An 18,842-nucleotide genomic window follows, 5' to 3' on the forward strand; every position below is an offset into this window, starting at 1 on the left:
ACTCTGATGCTGGGAAGGGTTGGGGGCAGGAGGAGAAGGTGACAACAGAGGAGGAGATGGCTGGATGGCATCACTGACTGGATAGACGTGAGTCTGAGTGAACTCCGGGAGATGGTGATGGACACTTGGGAGGCCTGGTGTGCTGCGATTCATGGGGTCGCAAAGAGTCGGACACGACTGAGTGTCTGAACTGAACTGAACTGAACTGATCTTATAATAACCTTAATGAAATGTAACCTGCAGAAAATTAAATCACTATGCTGTAGATCTGAAATTAACACAATATTGTAATTGATCATATTTCTTATTTCTGTTTACTCAATCCATTCTCATTGTGATAGATTAAACAAGGTCTCAAAGTTTTAACATTTTTTCATTAAGAGGATGAGGATGAGGTCAGGCTCTGTGACTGCTTGACCAATAGTATATGGTAGAGGTGCTACATTCCCTTTTCTAGGCCCCGACTTAAGCAGATAGCATTTCCAATTTCTACCCTTTGGAACATTCACTCTTGGAAATCAGTCACCATGGCAATGAGAGCACTCAAGCAGTTCCATGTGCAAGGCCCACGTGGAGAATAACTGAGGCTCTCAGATCATAGCTCCAGTTGAAACTAGATGACAGTCATCACCAACTTGTGAGCCATGTGAACGAGCTGTCTTGGAAGTGAATTCTCACAGCTGATGCTCTGTAGAGCAGAGATTAGTCATTCTTACTGAGCAAATTCATATGCAAATTTAAGTGCCACCAGCCCCCAGTTCTCAGTGTTATAACCAAGGTCCTTCTGCTCATGATCTGCTTCTTGAATTTCCTAACTCAGGACTTCTCTCCACCCTCCCTGTCCCACCCTCTACAATTACCTGCTCAGCATCTCCACTTGCCTGGCCCTCTCACTTCTCCATGGAAGAAGCTGCATCAGAGATAATATGGTGAATTGTCACCAGACCCTGTAAGTACTGAATTTAGACTGCTGGACCTACCACCCTCCAGCACATCCTCAAATTTGTCTCATCAGTGGGTGCATCTTGTCTAGACAGTCTCTGTCTTAGTGGGAGTGAGAACCACTTGAGGAATGTGTTAAAAATATGTTTTCCTCACATTCTAGAGACACTGGTTCGGCATGCTGGGGGTGGAATGAGAGAGTATTCTGGGGAATTCCCATTCAGGTGGCTATTTAGGGACCCTGCCTCACACAAAATTTTCATCTGGTTCCAGGCCCAGGAAAATGAGCCCTATCCAGGTAAAGTTTATGGACCTGGATTCCAAAGCCAGTATGATCCATATAACAGATATGGACACTAAAATAGTAAAATTCCAATCTGTTTGTGACCTCAGTTATTCTCTGACATTAAGTTAGGACCCTGGGGAAGGGTGAGAGTTAACCTTACAAAAAGACAAGATCTGACCCAGTATAATTTTGTTTTCAAGAGATAGCATTGTAGTTTTCAAACGTGGCCACACATTAGGATGATCCAAGGTATATCATTAAAAGGTAGATTCAAGGGACACAAACTGATGTTACCAAATCAACTTCTTCAGAATGGAGTTTGGGAGTTTCCATATACCCCATGCTTCAGACAGATCTGGTACAAATCTGTGTGTGGACCTGTCAGCAATTAGAAACAATAAAGATATAGCACATTTCTTCCGGTTCCCGAAATTCCACACTTAGAGATTCATTCCTTTGGCCTAAAGGTTGTTTGGTTATTCTATCAGTAGCAAACATTCCAAGGAAACAGGATCCCTTTAAGTGTTGGAGAATAGGAATAATTAACATTAAGCACTATCACGTTGCTTTGGGTGAGGGTTTCGGGATGTTTTCCAACCATGACCCAGCTGGAACCTTGAGGTTGCTTAGTTTCACATTCCTTCACACGTTCTTCTCAACACTGTCCTCCAGTCACCCCCCAAATTATTTTAGAATAATTATTTTTACCTGTGCACTCCTCTCCCTTAGACTGCTAATTCTTAAGAATAGGGTGGGTGGGCTAGCTGACTTCAGTTGTGTCCAACTCTTTGCAACCCTATGGACCAAAGCCCGCCAGGCTCCTCTGTCCATGGGATTCTCCAGGCAAGAATACTAGAGTGGATTGTCATGCCCTCCTCCAGGGGATCTTTTCAATCCAAGGATAGACCTGCCTCTCTTGCGTCTTCTGCATTGGCAGGCGTGTTGTTTACCACTAGCACCACCTGGGAAGGCTTCTTAAGAACAGCGAATGTCTAACTAGTATCTGCATCTTAGACATTATCCAGCCTGTGAATAAATGTTGCTAAATAGACAGAAGATAGTACCTCAAATCCTCACATCTTAATGCCGATGACAGCCTAAGAGGTCCTAATATGGGGGAAGTATCACCTATTTGGGTTTCCCCAGTGGCTCAGTGGTAAAGAATCTGCCTGCAATGCAGCAGACACAGGAGACACGGGTTCAATCCCTGGGTCGAGAAGATCCCCTGGAGGGGGGCATGGCCACCCACTCCAGTATTCTTGCCTAGAGAATCTCATGGGCAGAGAAGCCTGGCAAGCTACAGTAATAGGGTCACAAAGAGTCAGACACAGCTGTAACTGAACACACACGCACATCATCTATTTAGGACTGACCTCAGCACAGAAGTTGACAACTTATGTCTGTCAACTGAGCAGATTTTGACATGGAGAAGGATAAGAATGTGAGGGTGTGGGGACTCCCCCCGCAACACATCCCATGGGGCAAGAGAAAGCTGAAGATGCATTAGACGTATGTCAAACTGTCAACTTTTGTGCTGAGGTCAGTCCTAAATGGGTGATGTGGGTGTGTGTTCAGTTACAGCTGTCTCCGACTCTTTCTGACCCTATGGACTGTAACCTGTCAGGCTTCTCTATCCATGGGATTCTCCAGGCAAGAATACTAGATGGTTGCCATGCCCTCCTCCAGGGCATCTTCTCAACCCAGGGATCAAACCCATGTCTCCTGTGTCTCCTGCATTGCAGGCAGATTCTTTACCACTGAGCCACTGGGGAAACCCAAATAGGTGATACCTCCCCCATATTAGGACATCTCTTAGGCTGTCATCAAGCAGTTCTTTTCAAGGCCTGTTCACAGAATGGGTGATTCTGAGGATTTTGGTGTATTGCATGCTTAAAGGTCTGCTTTCCCTAAAGAAGTACAAGCTTCTGAATAAAATGAGAGAAAGAGCATTACATTTTTATGAGGTATCCAGAGATTAGAACATTACCTCAGGGAGCAAAGTAGGGAGTCTGCCTTCCTAAATGGACAGAAGGCTCTTTCTTGTCCTGCAAAAGATAGAAAATAGGACATGTTCAGGCAGGGACCAGAGGATACTCAAAGGGGAAAGTAAAAGCGTATGTCAGTCACATTCCATCGCATTTACTCCTCTGGCTAAGGCCAGCCTAAAGAGTGGGGACCCTATTTGGTGAGCTGATTTTAAAGTGAGAGCAAAGGTAACAAAATACTAGGTTCATGAACAGAAGACTCAATTTGATGAGGATACTTGAAATTTACATTTGGAAACCAATTGTCATGATCACCTCGACACTTTTGTGTACTAGCTCATACCTTTGAACAAGGATGGCCAAGTTTATCTGGAGGCATTTTCCCTGTAAGTTGTAAGTAGAACTGCTAACATAAAAATGGGTTTTGTTAAAAAACACAGAGCCCAGAAGCTGGGCTTGACGTGTGACTTTGTCCTTTACACGTTAAATATTGCAACAGGTCTTTCCTAACATACTACATGCTGCAATGTGTCAACATAGATTTAAGAAAAATTTATGCACTGACTGTAAATCTCAGTTTTAAATGGACTTTTCATTTTTTTTTTAATAAGTTTTAAAGGAAACTCTGTTTCATGCACCAGATCTTCCTCAAAACAATGGTGTTCAGTGTTCCTGAATTTGAGGCTCATGCATTACCATCCCATTCAGATGCTCTCACCAGTTTACAGTCTGGCTTTATTATAAAAGCCAGAACCCTTTTTTTACCTTGAACTCTCTATGGCAGATTAAACTAACAGATTCCATCCTCTTCTATCTAGAGCATCAACAGAGGGTCTCTTATCAAAAATATCCCATCAAGCTGGATCATTGCTTCCAGAAAGCAAAGGGATAACTGATAACTAGTGTATCATGATGTTAATGTGATGTGCTTGGCTTAAGGAAGAACATAAAAAGAGCTGAAAGGATTTCGTTAGGGGTAGGATGGGATTCTCTCAGATTCCTAAGTATAAGTATGTATGAAAGTCGCTCAGTCATGTCTAACTCTTTGCAACCCCATGGACAATACAGTCCCTGGAATTCTCTAGGCCAGAATACTGGAGTGGGTAGCCTCTCCCTTCTCCAGGGTATCTTCTCAATCCAGGGATCAGACCCAGGTCTTCCACATTGCAGATGGGTTCTTTACCAGCTGAGCCACAGGGAAGCCCAAGAAGACTGGAGTAGGTAGCCTATCCCTTCTTCCAGCAGATCTCCTCCACCCAGAAATAGAACTGGGGTCTCCTGCATTGCAGGTGGATTCTTTACCACCTGAGCTATTGGGTTACTAAAGGATCAGACAAAAAGAGGAGTAACTCTGGTTGTCTCTAGATGAGTAAATCATGTGTCTGTGAAATGTGTGGATTTGCAGAGGATCTAGGAACACAAACCAGCCAGCCCACAGCTCTCACTGATAGAGAGACAGAACTAGAATCAGGTTCTTGCATTTATTCCATTGTGGGGACAGGAGTTTGTCCACCTCTGGAGAGAATGGGGGAATGTATCCCTCTTGCTACCGAAGGTGATCCCTCTGCCTGAGGTGGATCTGCATGTCCCACGATCTCAGGAGCACCAGGCTACCTTGCCTCCCCCACAGGCACAGGTTTCCTATATGCATGGGAATACATTAAAGTTGTTCACTTTCATCTTCATGACTCATTTCCTCAGGTAAGTCTGTCCCTATGGTCAGTGTATCCATCTTTCACTGCAGTCTTTGTCATTTTATGTGTATTAATGTCACACTTTGTTTTATCCTACCAGATCATAAACCCCACGAGAACAAAGATTGTGTCTGCTTTGACTCACTCTCAGGCTTTCCTGGTGGCTCAGATGGTAAAGAATTCGATCTCGGGGTTGGGAAGACCCCCTGGAGAAGGGAATGGCTACCCACTCCAGTATTCTTGGCCTGGAGAATTCCATGGACAGAGGAGCCTGGAGGGATATAGTCCATGACGTCCCAAAGAGTCATCACAACTGAGTGATTGACACTTAACACTTTGATTAAAATGCTTTCTCCTACCAAATTATAAACTGCATGAGAACAAAGATTGTGTCTGTTTTGACTCACCATTTTGTCACTCATAGCTAGAACTTAGGAAGTACCCAGTAAATGTTTTTTAAATCAAAGGATGAGCAAATGCAGACAGGACTGGATTTTCTGAGGAAGGACATGGGGTCATGAGATTTAAACAGGGGACTACCTGTGGGCAGGCAAAGTCCAGAGAGGAGAGATGTCTCAAGTGAAAGCAACATACATGAGGCTTCATGTCAGAGCCTTCCTTTGTGCAGTCAAATTAGTCAGAATTTCAACCCCGAATCATCCACCTTGGGATACCCTTCAGAGATGTGCTTCACTCCTCAGAACTTATCATATTTACAAAGTCCTGCACTTGTGAGCTATTGAAGTCTGTCCAAGCAGGATGACATGAAAGAGAAGGGTCTGGATATTCTGCTTTGCTGACAGCCTCATCAGAGAAGGATCTGGAAAAGCATTGAACCTCTATGTGACATAGAAGGAGGAATCCCCCTTGGTCAGCAACAGCTATATGGAGTGGCACAGAAAATCCCAAGAAGACTCAGTTCTTCTAATGTCCCACACAGGTTAGGAAGAACCTTCATCCAGGCTGAAGTAAAATAAGACTCCCAGTAAAGCCATTTGATGAAAAAATTAATAAATGAATCAATCAATTGATGCTTCTCTGTTTTACAAAAAGTTGAAGAGCTAAGTGATAATTTTCTTCAAGATAAGGATGGAATTTAATCAAACAAAAACATTTCAAATTCAAATACCACTATGAAGACACTTTTGGAACTCACTGGTTTAAAATTATAACCTGGAGGTGGTCCTAAGATGGCAGAGGAATAGGAAGGGAGACCACTTTCTCCCCAACAAATTCATCAAAAGAACATTTAAACGCTGAGTAAATTCCACAACAACTTCTGAATGCTGGCAGAGGACATCAGGCACCAAGAAAAGCAGCCCATTGTCTTCAAAAGGAGATGTTTTATCAACGGTGCTGTATAGATTGAGAAGTCTTGAGACTACTATGAAAATAAGACTGAAAACCAGAAGTAGGAGGCTTAAGTCCAAATCCTGAGAACACCAGAGAACTCCTGACTCCAGGGAACATGAATCGACAGGAGCTCATCAAATGCCTCCATACTTACACTGAAACCAAGCACCACCCAAGGGCCAACAAGTTCCAGAGCAAGACATACCATGTAAGTTCTCCAGCAACACAGGAACACAGCCCTGAGCCTCAATATACAGGCTGCCCAAAGCTACTCCAAACCCATTGTCATCTCATAACTCATTACTGGACACTTCATTGCACTCCAGAGAGAAGAAATCCAGCTCCACCCACTAGAACACTGACACAAGCTTCTCTAACCAGGAAACCTTGACAAGCCACCTGTACAACCCCACCCACAGCAAGGAAACTCCACAATAAAGAGAATGCCACAAACTGCCAGAATACAGAAAGGCCACCCCAAACACAGCAACATAAACAAGATGAAGAGATAGAGGAATACACAGCAGGTAAAGGAACAGGATAAATGCCCACCAAACCAAACAAAAGAGGAAGAGATAGGGAATCTACTTGATAAAGAATTCTGAATAATGATAGTGAAAATGATCCAAAGTCTTAAAATCAAAATGGAATCACAGATAAATAGCTTGGAGACAAGGACTGAGAAAATGCAAGAAAGGTTTAACAAGGACCTAGAAGAAATAAAAAATAGTCAATATATAATGAACAATGCAATAAATGAGATCAAAAACACTCTGGAGGCAACAAATAGTAGAATAATGGAGGCAGAAGATAGGATTAGTGAAGTAGAAGATAGAATGGTAGAAATAAATGAATCCGAGAGGAAAAAAGAAAAACGAATTAAGAGAAAGAGGACAATCTCAGAGACCTCCAGGACAGTGTTAGAAGAAGAAGACAAAAAGAAAGGCCATGAGAAAATACTTGAGGAGATAATAGTTGAAAACTTCCCTAAAATGGGGAAGGAAATAATCACCCAAGTCCAAGAATCCCAGAGAGTCCCAAACAGGATAAACCCAAGGTGAAACACCCCAAGACACATATTAATCAAATTAACAAAGGTTAAACACAAAGAATAAATATTAAAAGCAGCAAGGGAAAAACAACAAATAACACACAAGGGGATTCCCATAAGGGTATCAACTGATCTTTCAATAGAAACTCTTCAGGCCAGGAGGGAATGGCAAGACATACTTAAAGTGATGAAAGAAAATAACCTACAGCCCAGATTACTGTACCCAGCAAGGATCTCATTCAAATATGAAGGAGAAATCAAAAGCTTTGCAGACAAGCAAAAGCTGAGAGAATTCAGCACCAACAAACCAGCTTTCCAACAAATGCTAAAGAATCTTCTCTAGACAGGAAACACAGAAAGGGTGTATAAACTCGAACTCAAAACAATAAAGTAAATGGCAATGGGATCATACTTATCAATAATTACCTTAAATGTAAATGGATTGAATACCCCAACCAAAAGACAAAGACTGGCTGAATGGATACAAAACCAAGACCCCCATATATGTTGTCTACAAGAGACCCACCGCAAAACAGGGGACACATACAGACTGAAGGTGAAGGGCTGGAAAAAGATATTCCATGCAAATAGAGACTGAAAGAAAGCAGAAGTAGCAATACTCATATAAGATAAAATAGACTTTAAAACAAAGGCTGTAAAGAGAGACAAAGAAGGACACTACATAATGATCAAAGGATCAATCCAAGAAGAAGATATAATAATTATAAATATATATGCACCCAACATAGGAGCACTGCAATATGTAAGACAAATGCTAACAAGTATGAAAGGGGAAATTAACAGTAACACAATAATAGTGGGAGACTTTAATACCCCACTCACACCTATGAATAGATCAACTAAACAGAAAATTAACAAGGAAACACAAACTTTAAATGATACACTAGACCAGTTAGACCTAATTGATATCTATAGGACATTTCACCCCAAAACAATGAATTTCACCTTTTTCTCAAGCGCACACGGAAGCTTCTCCAGGATAGATCACATCCTGGGCCATAAATCTACCCTTGGGAAATTCAAAAAAATTGAAATCATTCCAAGCATCTTTTCTGATCACAATGCAGTAAGATTAGATCTCAATTACAGGAGAAAAATTATTAAAAATTCCAACATATGGATGCTGAAAAACATGCTGCTGAATAACCAATGAGTCACAGAATAAATAAAAAATAAATCAAAATATGCATAAAAAGGAATGAAAATGAAAACACAACAACCCAAAACCTGTGGGACACTGTAAAATCAGTGCTAAGGGGAAAGTTCATAGCAATACAGGCACACCTCAAGAAACGAGAAAAAAGTCAAATAAATAACCTAACCCTACACCTAAAGCAACTAGAAAAGGAAGAAATGAAGAACCCCAGGGTTAGTAGAAGTAAAGAAATCTTAAAAATTAGGGCAGAAATAAATGCAAAAGAAACAAAAGAGACCATAGCAAAAATCAACAAAGCCAAAAGCTGGTTCTTTGAGAGGATAAATAAAATTGACAAACCATTAGCCAGACTCATCAAGAAACAAAGGGAGAAAAATCAAATCAATAAAATTAGAAATTAAAATAGAGAGATCACAACAGACAACACAGAAATACAAAGGATCATAAGAGACTACTATCAGCAATTATATGCCACTAAAATGGACAACTTGGAAGAAATGGACAAATTCTTAGAAAAGTACAACTCTCCAAAACTGAACCAGGAAGAAATAGAAAATCTTAACAGACCCATCACAAGCACGGAAATTGAAACTGTAATCAGAAATCTCCCAGCAAACAAAAGCCCAGGTCCAGACAGCTTCACAGCTGAATTCTACTAAAAATTTCAAGAAGAGCTAACACCTATCCTACTCAAACTCTTCCAGAAAATTGCAGAGGAAGGTAAACTTCCAAACTCATTCTGTGAGGCCACCATCACCCTAAAACCGAAACCTGACAAAGATGCCACAAAAATAGGAAACTATAAGCCAATATCACTGATGAACATAGATGCAAAAATCCTTCACAAAATTCTAGCAATCAGAATCCAACAACACATTAAAAAGATCATACACCATGACCAAGTGGGCTTTATCCCAGGGATGCAAGGATTCTTCAATATCTGGAAATCAATCAATGTAATTCACCACATTAATAAATTGAAAAATAAAAGCCATATGATTATCTCAATAGATGCAGAGAAAGCCTTTGACAAAATTCAACATCCATTTATGATAAAAACTCTCCAGAAAGCAGGCATAGAAGGAACATACCTCAACATAACAAAAGCTATATATGACAAACCCATAGCAAACATTATCCTCAATGGTGAAAACCTGAAAGCATTTCCCCTAAAGTCAGGAACAAGACAAGAGTGCCCACTCTCACCACTACTATTCAACATAGTTTTGGAAGTTTTTCCCACAGCAATCAGAGAGGAAAAAGAAATAAAAGGAATCCAAACTGGAAAAGAAGTAAAACTCTCACTGTTTGCAGATGACATGATACTCTACATAGAAAACCCTAAAGACTCCACCAGAAAATTACTAGAGCTAATCAATGAATTTAGTAAAGTTGCAGGATATAAAATCAACACACAGAAATCCCTTGCATTCCTATATACTAATAATGAGAAAATAGAAAGAGAAATTAAGGAAACAATTCCATTCACCATTGCAACGAAAAGAATAAAATACTTAGGAATATATCTACCTAAAGAAACTAAAGACCTATATATAGAAAACTATAAAACACTGGTGAAAGAAATCAAAGAGGACACTAATAGATGGAGAAATATACCATGTTCATGGATCAGAAGAATCAATATAGCGAAAATGAGTATACTACCCAAACAATCTATAGATTCAATACAATCCCTCTCAAGCTACCAAATTTCACAATTTGTATGGAAATATAAAAAAACTCAAACAGCCAAAGCAATCTTGAGAACGAAGAATGGAACTGGAGGAATCAACCTGCCTGACTTCAGGCTCTACTACAAAGCCACAGTCATCAAGACAGTATGGTAGTGGCACAAAGACAGAAATATAGATCAATGGAACAAAATAGAAAGCCCAGAGATAAATCCACGCACCTATGGACACCTTATCTTTGACAAAGGAGAAAAGAATATACAATGGAGAAAAGACAATCTCTTTAACAAGTGGTGCTGGGAAAACTGGTCAACCAGTTGTAAAAGAATAAAACTAGAACACTTTCTAACACCTTACACAAAAATAAACTCAAAATGGATTAAAGATCTAAACATAAGACCAGAAACTATAAAACTCCTAGAGGAGAACATAGGCAAAACACTCTCCAACATAAATCACAGCAGGATCCTCTATGACCCACCACCCAGAATATTGGAAATAAAAGCAAAAATAAACAAATGTGACCTAATTAAACTTAAAAGCTTCTGCACAACAAAGGAAATTCTAAGCAAGGTGAAAAGACAGCCTTCAGAATGGGATAAAATAATAGCAAATGAAGCAACTGAAGAACTAATCTCAAAAATATACAAGCAACTCCTGCAGCACAATTCCAGAAAAATAAATGACCCAATCAAAAAATGGGCCAAAGAACTAAACAGACATTTCTCCAAAGAAGACATACAGATGGCTAACAAACACATGAAAAGATGCTCAACATTACTCATTATCAGGGAAATACAAATCAAAACCACAATGAGGTACCATTTCACACCAGTCAGAATGGCTGCTATCCAAAAGTCTACAAGCAATAAATGCTGGAGAGGATGTGCAAAAAGGGAACCCTCTTACATTGTTAGTGAGAATGCAAACTAGTACAGCCACTATGGAGAACAGTGTGGAGATTCCTTAAAAAACTGGAAATAGAACTGCCATATGACCCAGCAATCCCACTGCTGGGCATATACATCAAGGAATCCAAAATTGAAAGAGACACGTGTACCCCAGTGTTCATCACAGCACTGTTTATAATAGCCAGGACATGGAAGCAACCTAGATGTCCATCAGCAGAGGAATGGATAAGAAAGCTGTGGTACATATACACAATGGAGTATTACTCAGCCATTAAAAAGAATACTTTTGAATCTGTTCTAATGAGGTGGATGAAACTGGAGCTGATTATACAGAGTGAAGTAAGCCAGAAAGAAAAACACCAATACAGTATACTAATGCATATATATGGAATTTAGAAAGATGGTAACAATAACCCTGTATGTGAGACAGCAGAAGAGACACAGATGTATAGAACAGTCTTTTGGACTCTGTGGGAGAGGGAGAGGGTGGGATGATTTGGGAGAATGGCATTGAAACATGTATAATATCATATATGAAATGAAAAAATATAAAAAAGAAGGGATATTATGTAAAAAAAATAAAATAAAATTATAACCTGGCTTTGTGTACTGTGCTTAGTCACTCTGTCATGTCTGATTCTTTGCGACCCCATGGACTGTAAGGCTCCTCCATACATGGGGATCCTCCAGACAATAATATTGGAGTGGGTTGCCATGCCCTCCTCCAGGGCTTCCCTGGTGGCTCAGGCAGTAAAGAATCTGTCTGCAATGTGGGAGACCTGGGTTCAATCCCTGGGTTGGTAAGATCCCCTGGAGGAAGGTATGGCAATCCACTCCAGTATTCTTGCCTGGAGAATACCTATAAGTGGAGGAGCCTGGTAGGCTGAAGTCCATGGGGTTGCAAAGAGTCAGCCATGACTGAGTGACTAAGCACAACACACAAAGCCAGATTATAATTTTAAATCAGTGAGTTCCAAAAGTGTCTTCATAGCGGTATCTGAATTTGAAATACTTCTGTTTGATTAAATTCCATCCTTATCTTGAAGAAAATTATCACTTAGCTTTTCAACTTTTTGTAAAACAGAGAAGCATCAATTGATTGACTCACTTATTTATTTATTCAGCAAATATGTTTTGATATCACATCTACAGAACTTACTGTCTCAAGAGGAACCATGTAAACAATTTATCATACAATGAGAAAGAATGAAACCTACAGCAGAATTGGAACAGGGCCATGGAAAAGTAAGCACACAATTTTGACCTCTTTCACAACATCTATCTCTTATATTTGAAGACTAGAAGTTAAATGCTTTCATGGTTTCAAAATTAAACTGCAAATTTTGTATTGCTTTACATTTCAATCTTAAGAAATTTAAGTAATAGGTTAATGATAGTTTCCTGTTCTCCATTACTTCAGAAGGCAAAATTTTAGGGAACTAGGGTTTTATTGTGGTAACAAGGGAATAAAAGAAGTAAATACCCATAAGCTGTGCAATTGTAGAATGTTAAGATCACACAGGAGGCAAGGATTAAATAGTCTGCTCTCTTGTACTAAGAAGGAGGAAACAGGCCCAGGGGAATAGAATGAAGTTTTAGGGTAATTATAAGAAATTTTCAGTAACAGATGATACAACTATAATCAGTATTTTCCATGTGAAAAAGGATGATTTAAGTGCCTTACGAGATTTATTTGATTTTTTGAAACAACTCTAGAATAGATAAAAATACATGCTCAGTCATTTCAGTTGTGTCCACCTCTTTGTGATGCTACGGACTGTAGCCCTCCAGGCTCCTCTGTCCATGGAGTTTCTCAGGCAAGAATACTGGAGTGGGTTACCATGCCATCCTCCAGGGGATTGTCCCAACCCAAGGATTGAACCTGAGTCTCTAAAGTCTCCTGCATTGGTAGGTGGGTTCTTTCCCATTTGTAGGTGGTTCTTTAGCACCACCTGGGAAGTCCTAAATTACAGATGAGGAAACTGGGGCATAGAGAAGTTAATAATTTACCTAATTATTATGTAACTAATAACTAATTACCAGCTAGTAAATATCAAAGTTGGAATTCAAATCCAGGAAGGATTCTGGCTCCAGAAATCAGAAACCAAGTGTTTAACTTTACATGTTCTACATCTTATTCATTCACAAAACATACATGTATATATTAATACTTATTTTAAATGTGGTCATTCTCATTAAACATCTCTAGTTTTGAGAGATTAGTGATAAGTTCTTTCATTTTATTTTTCCAAATAAAGGAAATAGTAAGTTGTTTGACACGACTATGTTTCTAGCTCTCAGAGGAATGTTGCAAAGGGGAAAAATTGCTTTGAGAGTAATTTGGTATTTTCTGAAAGCTGCCATGCTAGTGTGTTACCTGGCAATAGCAAATCAATGTCAGTCTCTGTTCAAACACCAGTTACACAAAGCATGTCAGAGTAACTGGTAGCCTGGCAGACTGAATCAGCAATTGTCTCTCTGGGCACCAAAATTTAACTGGCCACCTAATTATGGTTCTTCTTAACTACAGAGAAAAAATTGAGAGAAGATGCAAAATATCACTAGGGATAAATCACAGATCACTTTATTTAACAAATAACTCAGGCACAGATAGTGTGTGACAGTATACAAATTGTAGGGGTGTTCTTCATTAGTTCAGCCACTCATCCAATAAATAAGTACAGAGCTACCCTACGGCAAATGTCAGGAACACTGATGAGAATAAACAGAATGGTTGCTCAGGAGCTTGAAGTCTAGTGGGGCCTATACTCATGTGTTATGATGTGCTTCTGGAGCCCAAATTAGGACAAGTCTAACGATGGGAGAGAAGGGGGAGACCTTTGGAATCATATATAGCTGAATCCTTACTCTGATTCTGCCTCTGGTAAGTCCCTTAACTCATTCACTCTGTTTTCTCATCTGAAAAGTAAAGATAAACACCAACCTCACAAGTAGTAGTAGTAGTGTTAGTCGCTTAGTCAAGTCCGACTCTTTGTGATCCTATGGACTGTAGCCCACCAGGCTCCTCTGTCCATGGGATTCTCCAGGCAAGAATACTGGAGTGGATTGCTATTCCCTTCTCCAGGGATTGCCATTCCCTTCTCTTTCGAAGGCTGGTTTAAAACAAGCCCTTGAGGATTGTTAAGTAGAGTCAGCATAGTCCTCAAAGGCTCAAGAGTTTGATGATATTATGGAAAGACAATGTCATGCCAGTTGTCTCATACCACCTAGACACTGCTCAGAGCTCTTCTAAAACTCTAAGAATGTAAAATAGCTACAAAAGATGACAAATTTGAATTTTGCTCATCACTTTGTGGCTTTATAGACAATGCAATTCATTTTATTTCAATACATGTATGATTAAAGCAAGTAGCACATATGTAAATGAACAACCTATAGTTCTCTAGAAAATTAGGCAAAGAACCACTATTTTTCTGTACTAGCTAAGATATGGACACTAAGAACTGACTAAATAAGCAATTCATTAAAAAGTTGAGTAGCTTCATAGTGAACTAGTATCAGTCTTAGGACTGCATTTATCCCATCTTTATTTGTATTTTCTCTGAAAGGGCCTTTTGTTTTGGAACCTTGGATTTTGCTTTTACTAATTTAGGTAGAGAGAGATATATATCTATCATGATCTCTCATTAATCCTCTTCCAATTTTACCAAGTTTGACAATTTAGTACTTTTATAAAAGATGCTTATATTGTTTAAACAAGAATCGATGGAAAAGTGTAATAATGTGAAGATAATCTAGTTTCAACAAGTTTAAAGAGACATCAAAACTATTCTGATGTATTCTAATTTCTTGGTCTGGTCGTGAAGATCTTTTTTGTACAGTTCTTCTGTGTATTCTTGCCACCTCTTCTTAATATCTTCTGCTTCTGTTAGAACCATACCATCTCTGTCCTTTACCGAGCCCATCTTTGCATGAAATGTTCCCTTGGTATCTCTAATTTTCTTGAAGAGATCTCTAGTCTTTCCCATTCTGTTGCTTTCCTCTATTTTTTTGCATTGATTGCTGAGGAAGGCTTTCTTATCTCTTCTTGCTATTCTTTGGAGCGCTGCATTCAGATGCTTATATCTTTCCTTTTTTCCTTTGCTTTTAGCTTCCCTTCTTTTCACAGCTTAACTTAATATGCAGAGTACATCATGAGAAATGCTGGGATGGAAGAAGCACAAGCTGGAATCAAGATTGCCGGGAGAAATATAAATAACCGCAGATATGCAGATGATATCACCCTTATGGCAGAAAGTGAAGAGGAACTAAAAAGCCTCTTGATGAAAGTGAAAGAGGAGAGTGAAAGGGTTGGCTTAAAGCTCAACATTCAGAAAATAAAGATCATGGCATCTGGTCCCATCACTTCATGGGAAATAGATGGGGAAACAGTAGAAACTGTGTCAGACTTTATTTTGGGGGGCTCCAAAATCACTGTGGATGGTGACTGCAGCCATGAAATTAAAAGACATTTACTCCTTGGAAGGAAAGTTATGACCAATCTAGATAGCATATTCAAAAGCAGAGACATTACTTTGCCAACAAAGGTCCGTCTAGTCAAGGCTATGGTTTTTCCAGTAGTCATGTATGGATGTGAGAGTTGGACTGTGAAGAAGGCTGAGTGCCGAAGAATTGATGCTTTTGAAGTGTGGTGTTGGAGAAGACTCTTGAGAGTCCCTTGGACTGCAAGGAGGTCCAACCAATCCATTCTAAAGGAGATCAGTCCTGGGTGTTCTTTGGAAGGAATGATGCTAAAGCTGAAACTCCAGTACTTTGGCCACCTCATGAGAAGAGTTGACTCATCGGAAAAGACTCTGATGCTGGGAAAGATTGGGGGCAGGAGGAGAAGGGGAAGACAGAGGATGAGATGGCTGGATGGCGTCATTGACTCGATGGACGTGAGTCTGAGTGAGCTCCAGGAGTTGGTGATGGACAGGGAGGCCTGGCGTGCTGCGATTCATGGGGTCACAGAGTCAGACACAACTGAGTGACTGAACTGAACTGAACTTATGTGTGTGTATGTGTGTTAATGGAGAGTTTTTAATCCTCCTGATTATTATATATTTGCATTGTCTAGATGGATTTTTGTTTTTGTTGTTATCCTTATTTTTTTTAAGTGCTGAGATGCTGCTGATACATTAGTTAATGGGAACTGTAAAATAAGACAGTTCTAGATATTCACAGTCTGAAAAGTGAACCTTACCATTCTGAATAAAGTTAAATTGGGTATGTGAGAATTTAGAAAGTAATTTGTGTTGCCTGATAAGTTTGTTAAACTGTGGGGCTCAGATCTCTACAGAACATTTTCTCCCTTAAAGAATGACAAATGAGCATTAAATAAACAGGAGGTTGTGAACATATTTGTTACTTGCATAGGCTTTTTGGAAACAGGAATTTTGGTTAACCTCAGAAAAGTTTCAATGTAAACAGCTTTCCTTAAAATGGTAAGTCGTGCCTTTAACAAGCAGAACTGAAATTGTAGTGCTATTTATTAAATCCTAATTCCTTCTTCATATATACTGAGGATTATGCTTACAGTGGAATCCTGGAATGGGTGGGAAATGACCGCAAAAGACCCCTAGCTATGGTTGAGGGCTGGCAAACTATCTTCTACACTGCTTTTGCATTAAGTGATTTTTACTGTGAATGAAAGGTTTTTCATTTACAACCCTTCCTCAATTTTTTTTTTCCTTTATGTCAGATTCAGGTTTGACATCATCAAACCTACAGGAAGTTTAGGGCCACCTACTGAAAGAAAAACTCTTTTACAGACTTCAAAATGAGCATGGACATGTATTTCCACATATAGGACAGATCCAATAAATGCAACCTTGACTAATGAAGGAACTTAATCGTTTAAAAAAAAAAAAACCCACAGAAAAGCTCAACTCACACCACGATATCCTCTGCTGTCGTGGGTCCAGGAAAGCTGGAGCAGGGGCTGGCAGGTCCCAGGCTTCACTCTTGGGGGACAGCTGGACAGCTCAGCCCCACCTGGGAGGATGCTTTCGTTGACATCTCAGGTTGCCGCCTGACGATTGGTGGCTGGGGCTGGAAGGGAGGGTCCACAGGAAACGCGACACTGGGGATGCTGCCCCCTATCACATGATGGAAATTTCCACCCTTTAGAAAGGCGAAAAGAAAAGAAAGAAGGGTCTCTCAATCCACCCCTTTTCCCTGGATCCCAATCGGGAGAGGGAAGAAAAAGGCGGGTGAGTGAAACTGTTTATATTTTCCGTTGACTTAAAGACTTGTCAGTGTGCAAACCTGTGGCTGGATCCCAACTGGGATATGTGTGTGTGTGTGCGCGCGCGCTCGAGTGCGCATGGGGACACGCACACGTCTGCAGCGTGGTCTCTCAACTTTCTGGGGCTTAGGTTAGACGCTGTGGCTCCTCGTGTCTTGTTGATGGTCCTAAATCCTTATCATTTTCCAAAGGATCCCACTGCGTGTAGGTTACTGCAGGCTAATGACCGGACTGACTAGAAATTAAGTAAACCAGGGCAAACCGAGGTAAAGGGCACAGGCTGGGAAAGCTCCTGTGAGTCTCTATGCCAGAAGTGACTGTGCCAAGGCGGCCTATTCCTGGGGGGCGGGCAGTGGGTGGCTTGCGCTGGAACGCCCCGCCCGCGAGCCCGGGTTCCCTGGGTGCTCGAATTTCGAGATGCTTGTTTTGAGACCGCCATCCACAGCCGTGGCGCTGCCGCCTGCCTGGCCAGGGGATCCGTGACCCTCTGGAGGAACTGGGTCCACCTTAGCTCAGGATCATGCTGGAGAGGTGTTACCCGAGTCGCGGGACCAGTGCCCGCGTCCTCGGGGTGGGGACACTGGATGCAGGACCTAAAATAGACCCATCTTCCCTGACAGCTGGGCCCCCCGGGAGGCCAGCGCTGTTCCCTGGGTCGGGAACTCGGGCTTGGCCCAGGAAACTCCGGGGAGGCTCCTTTAGGGGAGGAAGAAGGCGAGATCAGCGCTGGATCTGGGGACCGTGGCTGCGGGCGGTGAGCGCGTTCCTTGCCGTCGGACTGAGAAGCCTGGGGCGCGCAGAAAACAGGGAAAGAGCGGCGCAGAAAAGCGAGCAGAAAAGACAAGTGGAACCAAGGGAACGGAGAGGGGCCGTCGGGGAAGAGGGTTGAGGTCCAAAGAGGAGGGGAGAAGGAGAGAGCGATAAGGGTCCAGACGCTGAGAGGGGTAGGAATAGGAAGGAAAATGGAGAAAACGGAGAGAAAGAATGGAAGGAAGAGAGGATGGAAACGGGAGCGGGGACGCTGGGAGCACCTCGGAGTCCGGGAGAGGAGAGGGGTGAGCGCGGGAACCAGCTCCAGAGCCGCGTGAGGTGCAGGAAGGGGCTCTTCGCACAGGTGAGCGTGCGCCCTAGAGAGCGCTGGCTGAAAGTGGGGAAACCGCGCATCCTCTAGCTTCCCCTTAGTGATCCAGCAGGGAAAGGTTGCGAGTGTCCCTTCCACGTGTACCGGAATCAACCCAGGAAGTGGGCACCAGGTTGCCAACTTGGTTAGAGGAACTGGGTAAACTAAACCAGGGATGATCCAGAAATCCCCACCTGCAGTCCTCCGCAGAGCCTTTAAATACCCGGGCCTGATTTCACCGGAGGACGCCAGGTTGGCTGTTGATGTCTATCTCTTAGTGCAAAAGGTGTATTTCTACCTGTCTCAGAGGGATCTTAGACCCTGAGAAGAGAGGAGAAGCGAAGGGTAACCTCTGCGCTGGAGGTGAAAGAAGACCTGGCCTTGC

The 18,842-nt window shown here is 41.4% G+C and overlaps 1 long non-coding RNA gene across 1 annotated transcript; it reads right to left on the minus strand.

The window, feature by feature from the left end:
- Nucleotides 1–1,190: 1,190 nt before the first annotated feature.
- Nucleotides 1,191–17,296, minus strand: LOC120861337. The gene is made up of 3 exons (XR_005720525.1): nt 16,984–17,296; nt 3,216–3,273; nt 1,191–1,606 (listed from the first exon to the last, which is right to left on the minus strand). It is a non-coding gene; the product is annotated as an uncharacterized LOC120861337 (long non-coding RNA).
- Between the last annotated feature and the right edge of the window lie 1,546 nt (nt 17,297–18,842).

Source organism: Oryx dammah, unplaced genomic scaffold (genome assembly GCF_014754425.2).
Source record: "Oryx dammah isolate SB20612 unplaced genomic scaffold, SCBI_Odam_1.1 HiC_scaffold_11232, whole genome shotgun sequence".
NCBI classification, from domain to species: Eukaryota; Metazoa; Chordata; class Mammalia; order Artiodactyla; family Bovidae; genus Oryx; species Oryx dammah.